General features: G+C 36.4%; 3 long non-coding RNA genes across 5 annotated transcripts; all 3 read left to right on the forward strand.

Moving 5' to 3' along the window:
* Positions 1-11,114: 11,114 nt before the first annotated feature.
* LOC121389300 lies at positions 11,115-12,785 on the forward strand. 2 transcript variants are annotated; one of them, XR_005960052.1, is made up of 3 exons: positions 11,115-11,365; positions 11,896-12,144; positions 12,728-12,785. It is a non-coding gene; the product is annotated as an uncharacterized LOC121389300 (long non-coding RNA). The 2 variants fall into 2 exon arrangements; XR_005960050.1 differs by lacking the exon at positions 12,728-12,785 and adding an exon at positions 12,275-12,336.
* Positions 12,786-14,105: 1,320 nt separating this feature from the next.
* On the forward strand, positions 14,106-16,544 carry LOC121369437. Of its 2 annotated transcripts, XR_005957617.1 has the most exons (4): positions 14,106-14,237; positions 14,288-14,391; positions 14,553-14,656; positions 16,471-16,544. It is a non-coding gene; the product is annotated as an uncharacterized LOC121369437 (long non-coding RNA). The 2 variants fall into 2 exon arrangements; XR_005957618.1 differs by lacking the exon at positions 14,553-14,656 and having other exon boundaries at positions 16,471-16,542.
* A 1,619-nt stretch (positions 16,545-18,163) lies between these two features.
* Positions 18,164-19,524, forward strand: LOC121369438. Its single transcript, XR_005957619.1, has 3 exons — positions 18,164-18,219; positions 18,996-19,099; positions 19,223-19,524. It is a non-coding gene; the product is annotated as an uncharacterized LOC121369438 (long non-coding RNA).
* Positions 19,525-21,083: the final 1,559 nt, after the last annotated feature.

Genomic DNA, 21,083 nt, shown 5'->3' on the forward strand with positions numbered 1-21,083 from the left:
GCCCTCTGGCGATGTCAGTGATCAGATCCGGGATGGGCGTGCCTGAACCTCTTTTGGATATGGGCATGTTAAATGAGTTCCCATTTCCCATTTTAAGGTCCCACGGGTGACTGTTAGTTATAGAGCGGATTGACTGTAAACGCAAATATAGCTGAATAGAAACGTTTTAAGTCTTCAGACCAACTTAGAATATGATAGTGATGCTAGTTTAGTTTTCACGAAACCAAATCCTAAGTTTAATATAATTAATGCAAAATAAACGTAAAAAACGAAGATATCATAAATTATAAAGGACACAGCTACCCCGTAACTCCATGGCTGTGACTGGTGCTTGGTCATCTGTCATCGTAAATTGTCCTTCAAGCCAATCCCCAGGTTTTATTCAGAAACCGTACGTCAAGTTCATTGAATTCACTAAATTAGTTAAACGATTTATTTGACGAAATGCTTATTGCAACCAAAATAAATACAATTTATAAACAAACCGAGGCTACCCCTGTCAGAGTGGTTTTGTACTTAAATACACAGTTAATCGGGTAGATAAGGTATGTGTGAGATATAGCAAAGGTAATGTCTTTGTCGGAGCAACAAGACTTCGCATATTAAATTAGCTTATCATCCAGTAGCTCCCTACCTAATCCTTTGAGTGTTTTCATCTAGTTACGGTTGTACTATAGTTTGTTTTAGTGTTGTCAAAGGAATAAAACCTGAATAATATTATATTCTCCTGTTCTCATTTTTTAACATTTACCATAGTTTGACACCCAATAGCCGATGTATTTTTCGTGCTGGGGTGTCGTTAAACATTCATTCACTCATTCATTCATTCATTCATTCATTCATTCACTCATTTTTTAAGTGTTCAGATCGATTGTATTAAGAATTAATCCATTTTAAGGAAAGTGATATCATATATCATTTCTTATCATCACAGTCGTCGTCGTCATCATCACCATAATCAACATCATCATTTATCAACATCATAATTGTCACCTCAGCACCGGTAATACTTAAAATATTTTAAAAAATATGTAACCATACTTATAAATCGCGCCTATCGTTTTCTCAGTGCCAAATCAAATTTGCCAATGAATGAATGAATGAATGAGTGAATGAATGTTTTACGACACCCCAGCACGAAAAATACATCGGCTATTGGTTATCAAACTATGGTAAAGGCAAAAATTTGTGATAATTTGTCTAAAACGTCCGAACAAAGTACATACAAAATATTTCCTCTATGAAAAGGTGATATTTATATAAATGTAAAATGCATGCTGTCACGGGGATTCTATAATACCCGTAACTGAATGAAACACGATTGTCCAAAATATCTCTCCTAACTGTATATTTATTAGATCTCTCTGTAACAGGCAGTTATACCCGCTGGCTCGTCTAGGTATGATCAGAGATAAGATCTTATATAAAGTATATATTATTATAGCACGTTTAGTTCACTAGAAAACACAACAAAAACACAATACACTTTGGAATCTCTATTAACCTACGCTGACAAATGTACTGCCGCAGTAGTTAATTAATAACAACAATAATAACAACCCAGAACTGATCACTTAATTAGTTAATCTCTAGGTGTCTAGTTTACACAATATTGTAATCACTTCACCGTGACACAACACCCACACGTGTGATAATTGAGAAACGCTTCTAGGAGAACTTAATTAATAAAGGAATTACAACCCTATTCCTAACTAGTTAATTTTTAATTAACCCTAACTACTCATTCAGTAACCTTGTAACACAGAATTAATACTGGTACCTATCACAATAAAGACAATAACCTACAGTTTACCTAGGTCCTCTAGGATGACTGGCTAAGCTTTATATTACCAAATACTCGTATAAATATAGAACAGTATAACTACGATTTACTTCGTCAGATGACCGAAGACACTGTCTAAAGAATATTGGTATAATACAGTATTAAAATATTTAAAGTCACATCAATCACATCAAGGTTATACAACAGAGCAGAAATAATATATTTACCAAAGTCCAAACGGACTAACGTTCCATGGGAGCCGTCCTTTTTGCTTTCTCCTGATAACTCTAAAACACTAGCTATTTATTATAAAATCGAATATCGCCTGGGGGTACATCGCGGCACCGAATCTTATAATGTGAGTTTCCACCACGACCACGCCGGCATATTTTTCTCTGATCGTCCGACTGGCTGTCGCCATACCGCGAGCAATCCCCTGGCCATAAACAGCACTACCGGAGATATTACGTAACTACTAGCCACATGGCCCCCGCACATGGCTGGATGTGTGTATTAGACGACCGTCACGCAAAGGTATTACGTAACAAGTTGCCCATCTGGGCTTAAGTGCAATTTGGAACTGCACACGGCCTTCTAAAACAATTAATATCGCCACAGGCGAAAAGAATTAAGAGCATGTACCGTCACACATGCGTAAAACAATAATTTATAAGAACACGGATGAAATTTTAAATATATCTAAATTTGTTTGAGTTTGTAAACATTTCATTTATTAATTTTAAAGCTCAAGGCCCTATTGTTTTAGACAGTATAATTTTAGAATTTTCATATTAATGTTTATCATCAATTCATTCATATATTTAGCCTTGTTTCATATCCAATAGCCGATGTATTTTTCATACTGAGGTGTTGTTAAACATTCATTTTATACGAAAAAAGGTACGTATGGTCAGCGGCTTATAAAAATAACACTAAACAAACAAGCAAACAAGCAAAGAAACGAACCCCACCCCAAAAACAAAAACCCGACACAAATAAACATATATATTTAATAACTATAATCACATATGTGACAGTGATCTGATTTTTCCGAGATGGTCGAAAAATTCCGAATCTTCACGATGAATTATGATAACGACTATAACTTGAGAAGTTTCGGATTTGCCCCCTATGCAACACGGCGTAGAAATACATTAGTTGAGTGCAGTCGTTTGTGGTTACGAGAAACAACCATGCGTCTCAATTACATGTATAACTTACTAACGATGATATTTACATGGTTGTTGTTTTATAGATGTCAAATTCACTGCAAGATGCGGATTGATACTGAAAGTTTCAGACGTATCTGGATTCCCAATTTCAACGACATTCTAGTAAATTTCTCCAAAGACGTATTGCAGAATGAACGCTTGCAAGATCTTTATGACGAGCACGTATCAGAAAATAGAATTAGACTGATCAATGGATATACCGAATTTAACACTATTTTACACAAAACAGAAGTACGGATAGGCTCTGTGAAAATGGCTCTGAAAAACGTCAGGAAAACACTGGAGAGATTGTTGAGGGAACCAGTAAAGTCATCCAAACTCCGAGATATCTGTCTGTGCTGCTCCCCATGGCCTGTTACCTACGTGGGTCGAATGCGCCAGGAAGTCAATTTGGAAAGAGAATGTGTTGGGACAGTTTCTCAAGACAGCAGCTTCGATATTTGAGCAGACGATGCCTGTCACATATTCAAGGTATCGACAGAGACGACACTGACTGTTGTCACGCAGACTATTCCTTGAAGAAGGAAAAAAGGGCCCTATTATTATTATTATGTACCTTTCCACAGATATGTCAATGTATATTAGGGTCTTTGATACACCAATCGTGCTGGTTGGTTTTGAAAAACAAGACTCCATCGATTATATGACGCAAGTAGTATCATACTTTAATAAATCGCCCCTGCGGCTGAAGAGAGTTTCCCTGGGATGTGCTGGAGCATACGATCGATACCCCTCGGTTCCTAGTTAAATTTGTTGCACATTTACAATCATTGCTCGACGACTGATTGTATGTATTGTCGTCTCTGTGGCGTGACTAAATAATGTGATACCAGCTGTTTCTTCTCGCACTCTCAGAATCTCGTGAACTAAAACAGACAAACAGACACACACACACACACACGCGCGCGCACACGCACACGCACACGCACACGCACACACACACACTCAATCACACACACACTATATATATATAATTCATAAAAAAGGTCCAACGTTTTGAAATGAATAACAAAAACTAGTATACAACATTGATCACTAAAATTTGCATAGCACCAATCTGTATATTAATGGATATCATCACATCTTTGTATGTTATGTAGACACTACTGGTAAGTTAAATCTCGCTTACAATGCTACGTGTTCCCTTTTTTTTTATCAATATATTATTATGTTTGTTAATAGTAAATGTTTTACTTTGATTCATACAGTAGATCTCTTTTAAAATAATGCATGATATATTATGTTGTTTATTAATAGTAAAACGTTTTCTTTGATACACAGGGTTGAAAATTAACATGAAAACCAAGGTCGCCAGCAGGGCCAGTTGAAGAAAAATCTTACTGGCTCTTCTCAAATTCAACTAGCCCTCCAATTAACTGAAGAGCCAAAATCAAAACTAGACTTTCTTTAAAAATAACCATGTGCTCACCGTATAGTAAAAAAAACCCCGATTAATTGGCGTTTAACTTCGTAATGAATAAAGTTAAAATTCATATAAAACCATGTCATTAAATTTTAAACCCATACCAACTCAAATAAAAAAATAATTGAGAAATAAATCCAGTATAAATAAAAATATCACTTTACAAAATAGCATTAAATTATACATATTAAATCTCATTTTTAATACCGGTGGTGAAAACAAAATGCTAGAACACCCAAGGTATGCGGCTTGACTTGCGTTGTTTCTGAAAGAAAACATAATGCAGTACAAAGACACTAAAGGTAGAACTGCGCGTTCTTTAGTAAACCAGTCTGGGAGTGGCAGTCTTCTTTGTGGCGATGCAAGAGAGATGTAATAAACTTTGTGGCGATGCAAGAGGGGTGAAATTCCCAGAAAATGATTTCCTCCGGGCTGGCTGTTCTCCCACAGACGAGGCACTAGATAGAGATCCAAGGAATCATCCACTATTTTGCCACTATTCGACTCTGCTTTGCGCAGATTTACAGCCTTGATCATGTATTAGGGCTTTGTCATTCAGATTACCTTGGATGTTCCATCAATTGCCGTAAAACCTGTATCAGAAAAAAAGAGTTACCCTATGCAGTTTGATGGTAATTTGTAAAGAATTTTTGTTTTAATTTACACTGAACTTTTCCCCCAATAAAATATTATTTGATATGGTATGGGTGTAAGACTTAATAAATTAATATTTTTTTTATATGAATTTTAGCTTTATTTATTATTTTGGAACAGTCAAAATATAGAACATGTTCTATGTCTTCTGCTGTAGTGTGTTTCTATGTCTTCTGCTACCAGACCTCTAGTGTGTTTTGTCACATTCGATTCAGTATCAGTGTGTTTCTTTTTTAACTAGTACCATACTCGCCAGACCCTATAATCGATGGTCGTCCAACGGACTACCTTTGTAAAAGTCTTAGTCGCCCTTAGCCAGGAAAAGTCGCCACAGGCCGCCGGGCGAATGCTAATTTTCAACCCTGGATACATACTGTATACCACTTTTAAAATAGTGCATGACAGACCAACAAAAATACTTCATTACCAATGAGATGCCACTTAGTCTGTTAGTCTGTTTTACCAGGATAAAAAACACTTTATAATTTGTACTTAAGTGATTTTCTTTCGCCAACAGTTCGAAATTTCCTATTGACATTTTTTGACCACGAAAGCATATTTTTGCAGTTAATCTTGTACTTGTTTTTTTTCTTCACAAAATGTAATTATAATTGTATACCGAAACAATTAGTGTGTTAAAATCTTATTAATTGTTGTTCTTCAACATGATAGGATACGTTTTTATTATTTTCTTAAATGTAGGAAACCTTTGAGAATCACACAAGCTTACTGTGGCAGTACTTTGCAACAACGGACGGTCAGTTTGTGCAGTATTCAAGGAACACCAAACACTGTGATCAGTTCGGCAACATCGCCAGTCCGCTCACTAAGTATGATAATTACACGATGTTAAACAGGCTTCATTTTCGTATCATATTTACGTCCTCATTGAAATAAAATTTGAAACATTAAGAGCTTTAGCGAGTAACAGTGAAAATTATTGACATAGTAAATAATGGTAGCGAATTTAATATGTTATTTATTATGCCGTGGTATGTGCTTCCTGTCTGTGAAAAAGTGCATATAAAAGATCCCTTGCTGCTAATGAAAATTTTTAGCGGGTTTCCTTTGATGACTATGTGTCGGAATTACCATATATTTGACATCCAATAGCCGATGATTAATAAATCAATGTGCTCTTTTTTGTTACCTCCAACTTTACGTTCTAGTGGGACATAACACTTTGATATGAACCATGATATTCTAAACCATACAGGTAATACATTACATAATTAAACAGTTATTAGTATGCTGTAATGCGTCCATTAAGCCTATTTAGTACATACAGCTCAACACTGTACACTTTTATGTTGTTAGTATTTGATAAACAATTAAATCATCGTCATCATATTATTTTAAATTTCAAATATGCTTTTCTATTTCAACACTTTATTACAAACCATATATTTTATTAACATTACTCATCCCAGTTCATACTTATAGGTAATATTTGATCTAGTGTTCAAATATTTGACTGAATTTGTTTTCTCATCCTACTCATTCATCATAATGCATTCTTTCATTATTCCATTACCCCTTGGGTACCGATCGATCATTTACTTATAACACCCCCACCGCTTCACAATCAACGTTATTATCCGCCAATAATTTAATTGTTTTAATAACACAAGAGTCCATATCTATACAGTATATATAGTGTAATAGGTCTAGGGACCGTCATGTAGGCCTATAGTTTATAATTTTGTTTTGTTTTCTTTCCATATTATGTTTCTATTAATATGTTCTATCCAGGTATGTTCCATGATTTTTATGTGATCCGTTTATTTACTAGTACCTTCGTTTTGTTTGTTATCTAGATATCTATATGTTCCATCTAGCTCTGTTCCATGGGTCTGTTCCATTTATTAGGTGTATTACCAGTGTTAAAGAAAACATAATAAGCAAAGATATCTGACATAACCATTATTTCCCGATTTATAAACAGATCTTTTAATAGCAAAATAACTATAATTAAATCGCAAATTCTTCCACTTTTTACACACTTATTTGCAGCTATTCCCGATCCCGATAAAGAATGTTTCAAAAACTGAATACACTATTCTACAGATTTATCTGGAACGGTAAACGAGATAAAATCAAAAGAACCATGCTAATAAAAAGTATAAAAATGGAGGTCTTAGATGATTAACCCGTTAGCCTTCTGTAGATACTTGAAAGCAACTTGGATTAAAAGATTGTTAGCATCCGATGGCTTATGGCAAAAACTCACAAACGTTCTACTAGACGACTTCGGAACAATGTTACTTAGATTAGCGAAACATATTTCAAATTTATTTTGGAAAGATGTCGTCATTAATTATGCAATGATTAAAAATAACGTGTTTGAATCTGAAATACATTTTATTAACACACCGCTGCTTAATTTCGTTCCTCCGAAAGACATAAAACTATTTCTAAATTGGCATAATAAAGGTATTTGCCTTGTAAGAGACCTACTTCTTCCAAAAGGTGAAATTAAGTTTTAAATAATTACATCGAGAATTTAACTTACACGGCGATTTTGTGTTCTATTTTAGACTAATCAACTGTACTGATGGAAAGAAATAAGAGAACACATCAATCTGTAGACCAAATTTAATTCACTACTAACGTAGCCATGTCTATATTTCATACCAACTTGTAATGTGGGACTGAATGGCAGTAGTGTTGAATGTGCTGCCTATATGTTCCCAGTCATCTTCTGACAATATGAATTGATTTTTGATGTAGTCATTATTTCTTGTTGCTATCTGTGTGATCCTTTATTTCTTTCCATCAGTATATTAAATCATATCCAGTCATTATTTCTTGTTGCTGTCTGTGTGATCCTTTATTTCTTTCCATCAGTATATAATCATATCCAGTCATTATTTCATGTTGCTGTCTGTGTGATCCTTTATTTCTTTTCATCAGTATATAATCATATCCTGTCATTATTTCTTGTTGCTGTCTGTGTGATCCTTTATTTCTTTCCATCAGTATATTAAATCATATCCAGTCATTATTTCTTGTTGCTGTCTGTGTGATCCTTTATATCTTTCCATCAGTATATTAAATCATATCCAGTCATTATTTCTTGTTGCTGTCTGTGTGATCCTTTATTTCTTTCCATCAGTATATTAAATCAATCATATCCAGTCATTATTTCTTGTTGCTGTCTGTGTGATCCTTTATTTCTTTCCATCAGTATATTAAATCATATCCAGTCATTATTTCTTGTTGCTGTCTGTGTGATCCTTTATTTCTTTCCATCAGTATATTAAATCATATCCAGTCATTATTTCTTGTTGCTGTCTGTGTGATCCTTTATTTCTTTCCATCAGTATATAATCATATCCAGTCATTATTTCTTGTTGCTGTCTGTGTGATCCTTTATTTCTTTCCATCAGTATATTAAATCATATCCAGTCATTATATCTTGTTGCTGTCTGTGTGATCCTTTATTTCTTTCCATCAGTATATTAAATCATATCCAGTCATTATTTCTTGTTGCTGTCTGTGTGATCCTTTATTTCTTTCCATCAGTATATTAAATCATATCCAGTCATTATTTCTTGTTGCTGTCTGTGTGATCCTTTATTTCTTTCCATCAGTATATTAAATCAATCATATCCAGTCATTATTTCTTGTTGCTATCTGTGTGATCCTTTATTTCTTTCCATCAGTATATTAAATCAATCATATCCAGTCATTATTTCTTGTTGCTGTCTGTGTGATCCTTTATTTCTTTCCATCAGTATATTAAATCATATCCAGTCATTATTTCTTGTTGCTGTCTGTGTGATCCTTTATTTCTTTCCATCAGTATATTAAATCATATCCAGTCATTATTTCTTGTTGCTGTCTGTGTGATCCTTTATTTCTTTCCATCAGTATATTAAATCATATCCAGTCATTATTTCTTGTTGCTGTCTGTGTGATCCTTTATTTCTTTCCATCAGTATATTAAATCATATCCAGTCATTATTTCTTGTTGCTGTCTGTGTGATCCTTTATTTCTTTCCATCAGTATATTAAATCATATCCAGTCATTATTTCTTGTTGCTGTCTGTGTGATCCTTTATTTCTTTCCATCAGTATATTAAATCAATCATATCCAGTCATTATTTCTTGTTGCTGTCTGCGTGATCCTTTATTTCTTTCCATCAGTATATAATCATATCCAGTCATTATTTCTTGTTGCTATCTGTGTGATCCTTTATTTCTTTCCATCAGTATATTAAATCATATCCAGTCATTATTTCTTGTTGCTGTCTGTGTGATCCTTTATTTCTTTCCATCAGTATATTAAATCAATCATATCCAGTCATTATTTCTTGTTGCTGTCTGCGTGATCCTTTATTTCTTTCCATCAGTATATAATCATATCCAGTCATTATTTCTTGTTGCTATCTGTGTGATCCTTTATTTCTTTCCATCAGTATATTAAATCATATCCAGTCATTATTTCTTGTTGCTGTCTGTGTGATCCTTTATTTCTTTCCATCAGTATATTAAATCAGTTATCCAGTCATTATTTCTTGTTGCTGTCTGTGTAATCCTTTATTTCTTTCCATCAGTATATTAAATCATATCCAGTCATTATTTCTTGTTGCTGTCTGTGTGATCCTTTATTTCTTTCCATCAGTATATTAAATCAGTCATATCCAGTCATTCAAACATTTCTTGTATGCTGTCGAAACAGTGATCCTTTATTTCTTTCCTGAATCAGTAGGAATCATATCCAGTCATTATTTCTTGTTGCTATCTGTGTGATCCTTTATTTCTTTCCATCAGTATATAAATCATATCAAGTCATTAAAACTTGTTGCTGTCTGTAATGATCCTTTATTGCTTTCCATCAGTATATGAAAACGAAACAGAACTGTCCAGTACATATTGGAGCTGAAGCGGAAGGAACACTAAAAGGTGGAGTATATAATCATATCAAGTCATTGAAACACGTCAAGTATGAAAACGAAACAGAACTGTCCAAGTACATATGGGAGCTGAAGCGGAAGGAACACTAAAAGGTGGAGTATATAATCATATCAAGTCATTGAAACACGTCAAGTATGAAAACGAAACAGAACTGTCCAAGTACATATGGGAGCTGAAGCGGAAGGACTAAAAGGTGGAGTATATAATCATATCAAGTCATTCAAACACGTCAAGTATGAAAACGAAACAGAACTGTCCAAGTACATAGGAACCAGGAACACTAAAAGGTGGAGTATATAATCATATCAAGTCATTGAAACACGTCAAGTATGAAAACGAAACAGAACTGTCCAAGTACATATGGGAGCTGAAGCAGTACATCCAGTCATAAAGGAACACTAAAAGGTGGAGTATATAATCATATCAAGTCATTCAAACACGTCAAGTATGAAAACGAAACAGAACTGTCCAAGTACATATGGGAGCTGAAGCGGAAGGAACACTAAAAGGTCACAAGTATATAATCATATCAAGTCATTGAAACACGTCAAGTATGAAAACGAAACAGAACTGTCCAAGTACATATGGGAGCTGAAGCGGAAGGAACACTAAAAGGTGGAGTATATAATCATATCCAGTCAAGTCATCAAACAGCTGAAAGTATGGAACACGAAACAGATATAATCTGTCCAAGTCATATGGGACACTGAAGTATGAAAAGAAACAGAACTGTCCAAGTACATATGGGAGCTGAAAGCGGAAGGAACACTAAAAGGTGGAGTATATAATCAGGAAACTCAAGTCAAGTCATCAAGTCTGTCCAAACACGTCAAGTATGAAAACGAAACAGAACTGTCCAAGTACATATGGGAGCTGAAGCGGAAGGAACACTAAAAGGTGGAGTATATAATCATATCAAGTCATGAAACACGTCAAGTATGAAAACGAAACAGAACTGTCCAAGTACATATGGGAGCTGAAGCGGAAGGAACACTAAAAGGTGGAGTATATAATCATATCAAGTCATTGAAACACGTCAAGTATGAAAACGAAACAGAACTGTCCAAGTACATATGGGAGCTGAAGCGGAAGGAACACTAAAAGGTGGAGTATATAATCATATCAAGTCATTGAAACACGTCAAGTATGAAAACGAAACAGAACTGTCCAAGTACATATGGGAGCTGAAGCGGAAGGAACACTAAAAGGTGGAGTATATAATCATATCAAGTCATTCAAACACGTCAAGTATGAAAACGAAACAGAACTGTCCAAGTACATATGGGAGCTGAAGCGGAAGGAAGCCCAGTACACCATAAGCTGGAGGATAATAAAGGAACCAAACACTAAAAGGTGGAGTATATAATCATATCAAGTCATTGAAACACGTCAAGTATGAAAACGAAACAGAACTGTCCAAGTACATATGGGAGCTGAAGCGGAAGGAACACTAAAAGGTGGAGTATATAATCATATCAAGTCATTCAAACACGTCAAGTATGAAAACGAAACAGAACTGTCCAAGTACATATGGGAGCTGAAGCGGAAGGAACACTAAAAGGTGGAGTATATAATCATATCAAGTCATTGAAACACGTCAAGTATGAAAACGAAACAGAACTGTCCAAGTACATATGGGAGCTGAAGCGGAAGGAACACTAAAAGGTGGAGTATATAATCATATCAAGTCATTGAAACACGTCAAGTATGAAAACGAAACAGAACTGTCCAAGTACATATGGGAGCTGAAGCGGAAGGAACACTAAAAGGTGGAGTATATAATCATATCAAGTCATTGAAACACGTCAAGTATGAAAACGAAACAGAACTGTCCAAGTGGGAGCTGAATGGGAGCTGAAGCGGAAGGAACCAAACACTAAAAGGTGGAGTATATAATCATATCAAGTCATTCAAACACGTCAAGTATGAAAACGAAACAGAACTGTCCAAGTACATATGGGAGCTGAAGCGGAAGGAAGCCCAGTACACCATAAGCTGGAGGATAATAAAGGAACCAAACACTAAAAGGTGGAGTATATAATCATATCAAGTCATTCAAACACGTCAAGTATGAAAACGAAACAGAACTGTCCAAGTACATATGGGAGCTGAAGCGGAAGGAACACTAAAAGGTGGAGTATATAAGGAATATCAAGTCATTCATATCAAGTCATTCAAACACGTCAAGTATGAAAACGAAACAGAAAACAGTACATACTGTCCAAGTACATATGGGAGCTGAAGCGGAAGGAACACTAAAAGGTGGAGTATATAATCATATCAAGTCATTGAAACACGTCAAGTATGAAAACGAAACAGAACTGTCCAAGTACATATGGGAGCTGAAGCGGAAGGAACACTAAAAAAGGTGGAGTATAATCATATCAAGTCATTGAAACACGTCAAGTATGAAAACGAAACAGAACTGTCCAAGTACATATGGGAGCTGAAGCGGAAGGAACACTAAAAGGTGGAGTATATAATCATATCAAGTCATTGAAACACGTCAAGTATGAAAACGAAACAGAACTGTCCAAGTACATATGGGAGCTGAAGCGGAAGGAACACTAAAAGGTGGAGTATATATATATCATATCAAGTCATGAAAAAACACGTCAAGTATGAAAACGAAACAGAACTGTCCAAGTACATATGGGAGCTGAAGCGGAAGGAGCTGATAAGCTGGAGGATAATAAAGGAACCAAACACTAAAAGGTGGAGTATATAATCATATCAAGTCATTCAAACACGTCAAGTATGAAAACGAAACAGAACTGTCCAAGTACATATGGGAGCTGAAGCGGAAGGAACACTAAAAGGTGGAGTATATAATCATATCAAGTCATTGAAACACGTCAAGTATGAAAACGAAACAGAACTGTCCAAGTACATATGGGAGCTGAAGCGGAAGGAACACTAAAAGGTGGAGTATATAATCATATCAAGTCATTGAAACACGTCAAGTATGAAAACGAAACAGAACTGTCCAAGTACATATGGGAGCTGAAGCGGAAGGAACACTAAAAGGTGGAGTATATAATCATATCAAGTCATTCAAACACGTCAAGTATGAAAACGAAACAGAACTGTCCAAGTACATATGGGAGCTGAAGCGGAAGGAAGCCCAGTACACCATAAGCTGGAGGATAATAAAGGAACCAAACACTAAAAGGTGGAGTATATAATCATATCAAGTCATTCAAACACGTCAAGTATGAAAACGAAACAGAACTGTCCAAGTACATATGGGAGCTGAAGCGGAAGGAACACTAAAAGGTGGAGTATATAATCATATCAAGTCATTCAAACACGTCAAGTATGAAAACGAAACAGAACTGTCCAAGTACATATGGGAGCTGAAGCGGAAGGAACACTAAAAGGTGGAGTATATAATCATATCAAGTCATTGAAACACGTCAAGTATGAAAACGAAACAGAACTGTCCAAGTACATATGGGAGCTGAAGCGGAAGGAAAACTAAAGGTGGAGATATATAATATACCAATCATATCAAGTCATTGAAACACGTCAAGTAACTGTGAAAACGAGCTGAAACAGAACTGTCCAAGTACATATGGGAGCTGAAGCGGAAGGAACACTAAAAGGTGGAGTATATAATCATATCAAGTCATTCAAACACGTCAAGTATGAAAACGAAACATATGGAACTGTCCAAGTACATATGGGAGCTGAAGCGGAAGGAAGTCCAGTATGAAAACATAAGCTGGACTAAGTAAATGGGAGCTGAAGCGGAAGGAACACTAAAAGGTGGAGTATATAATCATATCATATCAAGTCATTGAAACACGTCAAGTATGAAAACGAAACAGAACTGTCCAAGTACATATGGGAGCTGAAGCGGAAGGAACACTAAAAGGTGGAGTATATAATCATATCAAGTCATTGAAACACGTCAAGTATGAAAACGAAACAGAACTGTCCAAGTACATATGGGAGCTGAAGCGGAAGGAACACTAAAAGGTGGAGTATATAATCATATCAAGTCATTCAAACACGTCAAGTATGAAAACGAAACAGAACTGTCCAAGTACATATGGGAGCTGAAGCGGAAGGAAGCCCAGCATAAGCTGGAGGATAATAAAGGAACCAAACACTAAAAGGTGGAGTATATAATCATATCAAGTCATTCAAACACGTCAAGTATGAAAACGAAACAGAACTGTCCAAGTACATATGGGAGCTGAAGCGGAAGGAACACTAAAAGGTGGAGTATACCATAAGCTGGAGGATAATAAAGGAACCAAACACTAAAAGGTGGAGTATATAATCATATCAAGTCATTCAAACACGTCAAGTATGAAAACGAAACAGAACTGTCCAAGTACATATGGGAGCTGAAGCGGAAGGAACACTAAAAGGTGGAGTATATAATATATCAAATCAAACACGTCAAGTATGAAAACGAAACAGAACTGTCCAAGTACTGAAAAAGGTGGAGTATATAATCATATGAAAGTCGGAAGGAACAAGTGTCCAAGAACTGTATACATATGGAAGCTGAAGGAAGGAACACTAAAAGGTGGAGTATATAATCATATCAAGTCATTGAAACACGTCAAGTATGAAAACGAAACAGAACTGTCCAAGTACATATGGGAGCTGAAGCGGAAGGAACACTAAAAGGTGGAGTATATAATCATATCAAGTCATTGAAACACGTCAAGTATGAAAACGAAACAGAACTGTCCAAGTACATATGGGAGCTGAAGCGGAAGGAACACTAAAAGGTGGAGTATATAATCATATCAAGTCAATCAAACACTCAAAGGTGGAGTATATAATCATATCAAGTCATTCAAACACGTCAAGTATGAAAACGAAACAGAACTGTCCAAGTACATATGGGAGCTGAAGCGGAAGGAACACTAAAAGGTGGAGTATATAATCATATCAAGTCATTGAAACACGTCAAGTATGAAAACGAAACAGAACTGTCCAAGTACATATGGGAGCTGAAGCGGAAGGAACACTAAAAGGTGGAGTATATAATCATATCAAGTCATTGAAACACGTCAAGTATGAAAACGAAACAGAACTGTCCAAGTACATATGGGAGCTGAAGCGGAAGGAACACTAAAAGGTGGAGTATATAATCATATCAAGTCATTCAAACACGTCAAGTATGAAAACGAAACAGAACTGTCCAAGTACATATGGGAGCTGAAGCGGAAGGAACACCCAGTACAGTATAAGCTCAATCAAGTCATTGAAACAGTCAAGTATAAACGAAAGGAACTGTATAGTACATATGGGAGCTGAAACGGAAGGAACAAGTATAAAAGGTGGAGTATATAATCATATCAAGTCATTCAAACACAAGTATGAAAACAGTATACATATGGGAGCTGAAGCGGAAGGAAGCCCAGTACATATAAGCTGGAGGATAATAAAGGAACCAAACACTAAAAGGTGGAGTATATAATCATATCAAGTCATTGAAACACGTCAAGTATGAAAACGAAACAGAACTGTCCAAGTACATATGGGAGCTGAAGCGGAAGGAACACTAAAAGGTGGAGTATATAATCATATCAAGTCATTGAAACACGTCAAGTATGAAAACGAAACAGAACTGTCCAAGTACATATGGGAGCTGAAGCGGAAGGAAGCCCAGTACACCATAAGCTGGAGGATAATAAAGGAACCAAACACTAAAAGGTGGAGTATATAATCATATCAAGTCATTGAAACACGTCAAGTATGAAAACGAAACAGAACTGTCCAAGTACATATGGGAGCTGAAGCGGAAGGAACACTAAAAGGTGGAGTATATAATCATATCAAGTCATTCAAACACGTCAAGTATGAAAACGAAACAGAACTGTCCAAGTACATATGGGAGCTGAAGTGGAAGGAAAACTAAAAGGTGGAGTATATAATCATATCAAGTCATTGAAATACGTCAAGTATGAAAATGAAACAGGACTGTCCAAGTACATATGGGAGCTGAAGCGGAAGGAACACTAAAAGGTGGAGTATATAATCATATCAAGTCATTAAAACACGTCAAGTATGAAAACGAAACAGAACTGTCCAAGTACATATGGGAGCTGAAGCGGAAGGAACACTAAAAGGTGGAGTATATAATCATATCAAGTCATTGAAACACGTCAAGTATGAAAACGAAACAGAACTGTCCAAGTACATATGGGAGCTGAAGCGGAAGGAACACTAAAAGGTGGAGTATATAATCATATCAAGTCATTCAAACACGTCAAGTATGAAAACGAAACAGAACTGTCCAAGTACATATGGGAGCTGAAGCGGAAGGAAGCCCAGTACACCAAAGGTGGAGTATATAATCATATCAAGTCATTAAAACGTCAAGTATATAAAACGAATCAAGTCAACGAAACAAACAGTCACATATCAAGGATGAAAACGAAACAGAACTGTCCAAGTACATATGGGAGCTGAAGCGGAAGGAACACTAAAAGGTGGAGTATATAATCATATCAAGTCATTGAAACACGTCAAGTATGAAAACGAAACAGAACTGTCCAAGTACATATGGGAGCTGAAGCGGAAGGAACACTAAAAGGTGGAGTATATAATCATATCAAGTCATTGAAACACGTCAAGTATGAAAACGAAACAGAACTGTCCAAGTACATATGGGAGCTGAAGCGGAAGGAACACTAAAAGGTGGAGTATATAATCATATCAAGTCATTCAAACACGTCAAGTATGAAAACGAAACAGAACTGTCCAAGTACATATGGGAGCTGAAGCGGAAGGAACACTAAAAGGAACCAAACACTAAAAGGTGGAGTATATAATCATATCAAGTCATTGAAACACGTCAAGTATGAAAACGAAACAGAACTGTCCAAGTACATATGGGAGCTGAAGCGGAAGGAACACTAAAAGGATAATAAAGGAACCAAACACTAAAAGGTGGAGTATATAATCATATCAAGTCATTCAAACACGTCAAGTATGAAAACGAAACAGAACTGTCCAAGTACATATGGGAGCTGAAGCGGAAGGAAGCCCAGTACACCATAAGCTGGAGGATAATAAAGGAACCAAACACTAAAAGGTGGAGTATATAATCATATCAAGTCATTGAAACACGTCAAGTATGAAAACGAAACAGAACTGTCCAAGTACATATGGGAGCTGAAGCGGAAGGAACACTAAAAGGTGGAGTATATAATCATATCAAGTCATTGAAACACGTCAAGTATGAAAACGAAACAGAACTGTCCAAGTACATATGGGAGCTGAAGCGGAAGGAACACTAAAAGGTGGAGTATATAATCATATCAAGTCATTGAAACACGTCAAGTATGAAAACGAAACAGAACTGTCCAAGTACATATGGGAGCTGAAGCGGAAGGAAGCCCAGTACACCATAAGCTGGAGGATAATAAAGGAACCAAACACTAAAAGGTGGAGTATATAATCATATCAAGTCATTCAAACACGTCAAGTATGAAAACGAAACAGAACTGTCCAAGTACATATGGGAGCTGAAGCGGAAGGAACACTAAAAGGTGGAGTATATAATCATATCAAGTCATTGAAACACGTCAAGTATGAAAACGAAACAGAACTGTCCAAGTACATATGGGAGCTGAAGCGGAAGGAACACTAAAAGGTGGAGTATATAATCATATCAAGTCATTGAAACACGTCAAGTATGAAAACGAAACAGAACTGTCCAAGTACATATGGGAGCTGAAGCGGAAGGAACACTAAAAGGTGGAGTATATAATCATATCAAGTCATTGAAACACGTCAAGTATGAAAACGAAACAGAACTGTCCAAGTACATATGGGAGCTGAAGCGGAAGGAACACTAAAAGGTGGAGTATATAATCATATCAAGTCATTAAAACACGTCAAGTATGAAAACGAAACACGTCAAGTATGAAAACGAAACAGAACTGTCCAAGTACATATGGGAGCTGAAGCGGCTGAAGCCATAAGCTGGAGGATAATAAAGGAACCAAACACTAAAAGGTGGAGTATATAATCATATCAAGTCATTCAAACACGTCAAGTATGAAAACGAAACAGAACTGTCCAAGTACATATGGGAGCTGAAGCATAAGGGAAGGAACCAAACACTAAAAGGTGGAGTATATAATCATATCAAGTCATTCAAACACGTCAAGTATGAAAACGAAACAGAACTGTCCAAGTACATATGGGAGCTGAAGCGGAAGGAACACTAAAAGGTGGAGTATATAATCATATCAAGTCATTGAAACACGTCAAGTATGAAAACGAAACAGAACTGTCCAAGTACATATGGGAGCTGAAGCGGAAGGAACACTAAAAGGTGGAGTATATAATCATATCAAGTCATTGAAACACGTCAAGTATGAAAACGAAACAGAACTGTCCAAGTACATATGGGAGCTGAAGCGGAAGGAACACTAAAAGGTGGAGTATATAATCATATCAAGTCATTGAAACACGTCAAGTATGAAAACGAAACAGAACTGTCCAAGTACATATGGGAGCTGAAGCGGAAGGAACACTAAAAGGTGGAGTATATAATCATATCAAGTCATTGAAACACGTCAAGTATGAAAACGAAACAGAACTGTCCAAGTACATATGGGAGCTGAAGCGGAAGGAACACTAAAAGGTGGAGTATATAATCATATCAAGTCATTGAAACACGTCAAGTATGAAAACGAAACAGAACTGTCCAAGTACATATGGGAGCTGAAGCGGAAGGAACACTAAAAGGTGGAGTATATAATCATATCAAGTCATTGAAACACGTCAAGTATGAAACGAAACAGAACTGTCCAAGTATCCAAGTACATATGGGAGCTGAAGCGGAAGGAACACTAAAAGGTGGAGTATATAATCATATCAAGTCATTCAAACACGTCAAGTATGAAAACGAAACAGAACTGTCCAAGTACATATGGGAGCTGAAGCGGAAGGAAGCCCAGTACCCCAAAAGCTGGAGGATAATAAAGGAACCAAACACTAAAAGGTGGAGTATATAATCATATCAAGTCATTCAAACACGTCAAGTATGAAAACGAAACAGAACTGTCCAAGTACATATGGGAGCTGAAGCGGAAGGAACACTAAAAGGTGGAGTATAGGAAATCATATGGAGTATATAATCATATCAAGTCATTGAAACACGTCAAGTATGAAAACGAAACAGAACTGTCCAAGTACATATGGGAGCTGAAGCGGAAGGAACACTAAAAGGTGGAGTATATAATCATATCAAGTCATTGAAACACGTCAAGTATGAAAACGAAACAGAACTGTCCAAGTACATATGGGAGCTGAAGCGGAAGGAACACTAAAAGGTGGAGTATATAATCATATCAAGTCATTCAAACACGTCAAGTATGAAAACGAAACAGAACTGTCCAAGTACATATGGGAGCTGAAGCGGAAGGAAGCCCAGTACACCATAAGCTGGAGGATAATAAAGGAACCAAACACTAAAAGGTGGAGTATATAATCATATCAAGTCATTCAAACACGTCAAGTATGAAAACGAAACAGAACTGTGTCCAAGCTGATATGGGAAGGAAGCCTACACCAAGCGGAAGGAACCAAACACTAAAAGGTGGAGTATATAATCATATCAAGTCATTCAAACACGTCAAGTATGAAAACGAAACAGCTGTCCAACTGTCCAAGTACATATGGGAGCTGAAGCGGAAGGAACACTAAAAGGTGGAGTATATAATCATATCAAGTCATTGAAACACGTCAAGTATGAAAACGAAACAGAACTGTCCAAGTACATATGGGAGCTGAAGCGGAAGGAACACTAAAAGGTGGAGTATATAATCATATCAAGTCATTGAAACACGTCAAGTATGAAAACGAAACAGAACTGTCCAAGTACATATGGGAGCTGAAGCGGAAGGAACACTAAAAGGTGGAGTATATAATCATATCAAGTCATTGAAACACGTCAAGTATGAAAACGAAACAGAACTGTCCAAGTACATATGGGAGCTGAAGCGGAAGGAACACTAAAAGGTGGAGTATATAATCATATCAAGTCATTCAAACACGTCAAGTATGAAAACGAAACAGAACTGTCCAAGTACATATGGGAGCTGAAGCGGAAGGAAGCCCAGTACACCATAAGCTGGAGGATAATAAAGGAACCAAACACTAAAAGGTGGAGTATATAATCATATCAAGTCATTCAAACACGTCAAGTATGAAAACGAAACAGAACTGTCCAAGTACATATGGGAGCTGAAGCGGAAGGAACACTAAAAGGTGGAGTATATAATCATATCAAGTCATTGAAACACGTCAAGTATGAAAACGAAACAGAACTGTCCAAGTACATATGGGAGCTGAAGTGGAAGGAAACTAAAAGTCAGTCACAAGCTGAAACACGGTATGAAAACGAAACAGAACTGTCCAAGGAACACTATTTCTTGGTGGAGTATATATTCCTATCAAGTCATTGAAACACGTCAAGTATGAAAACGAAACAGAACTGTCCAAGTACATATGGGAGCTGAAGCGGAAGGAACACTAAAAGGTGGAGTATATAATCATATCAAGTCATTGAAACACGTCAAGTATGAAAACGAAACAGAACTGTCCAAGTACATATGGGAGCTGAAGCGGAAGGAACACTAAAAGGTGGAGTATATAATCATATCAAGTCATTGAAACACGTCAAGTATGAAAACGAAACAGAACTGTCCAAGTACATATGGGAGCTGAAGCGGAAGGAACACTAAAAGGTGGAGTATATAATCATATCAAGTCATTCAAACACGTCAGTATGAAAACGAAACAGAACTGTCCAAGTACATATGGGAGCTGAAGCGGAAGGAACACTAAATTTCTTTCCATCAGTATATAATCATATCAAGTCATTGAAACACGTCAAGTATGAAAACGAAACAGAACTGTCCAAGTACATATGGGAGCTGAAGCGGAAGGAACACTAAAAGGTGGAGTATATAATCATATCAAGTCATTGAAACACGTCAAGTATGAAAACGAAACAGAACTGTCCAAGTACATATGGGAGCTGAAGCGGAAGGAACACTAAAAGGTGGAGTATATAATCATATCAAGT

The sequence above is a fragment of the Gigantopelta aegis genome, chromosome 3 (assembly GCF_016097555.1).
Source record: "Gigantopelta aegis isolate Gae_Host chromosome 3, Gae_host_genome, whole genome shotgun sequence".
NCBI classification, from domain to species: Eukaryota; Metazoa; Mollusca; class Gastropoda; order Neomphalida; family Peltospiridae; genus Gigantopelta; species Gigantopelta aegis.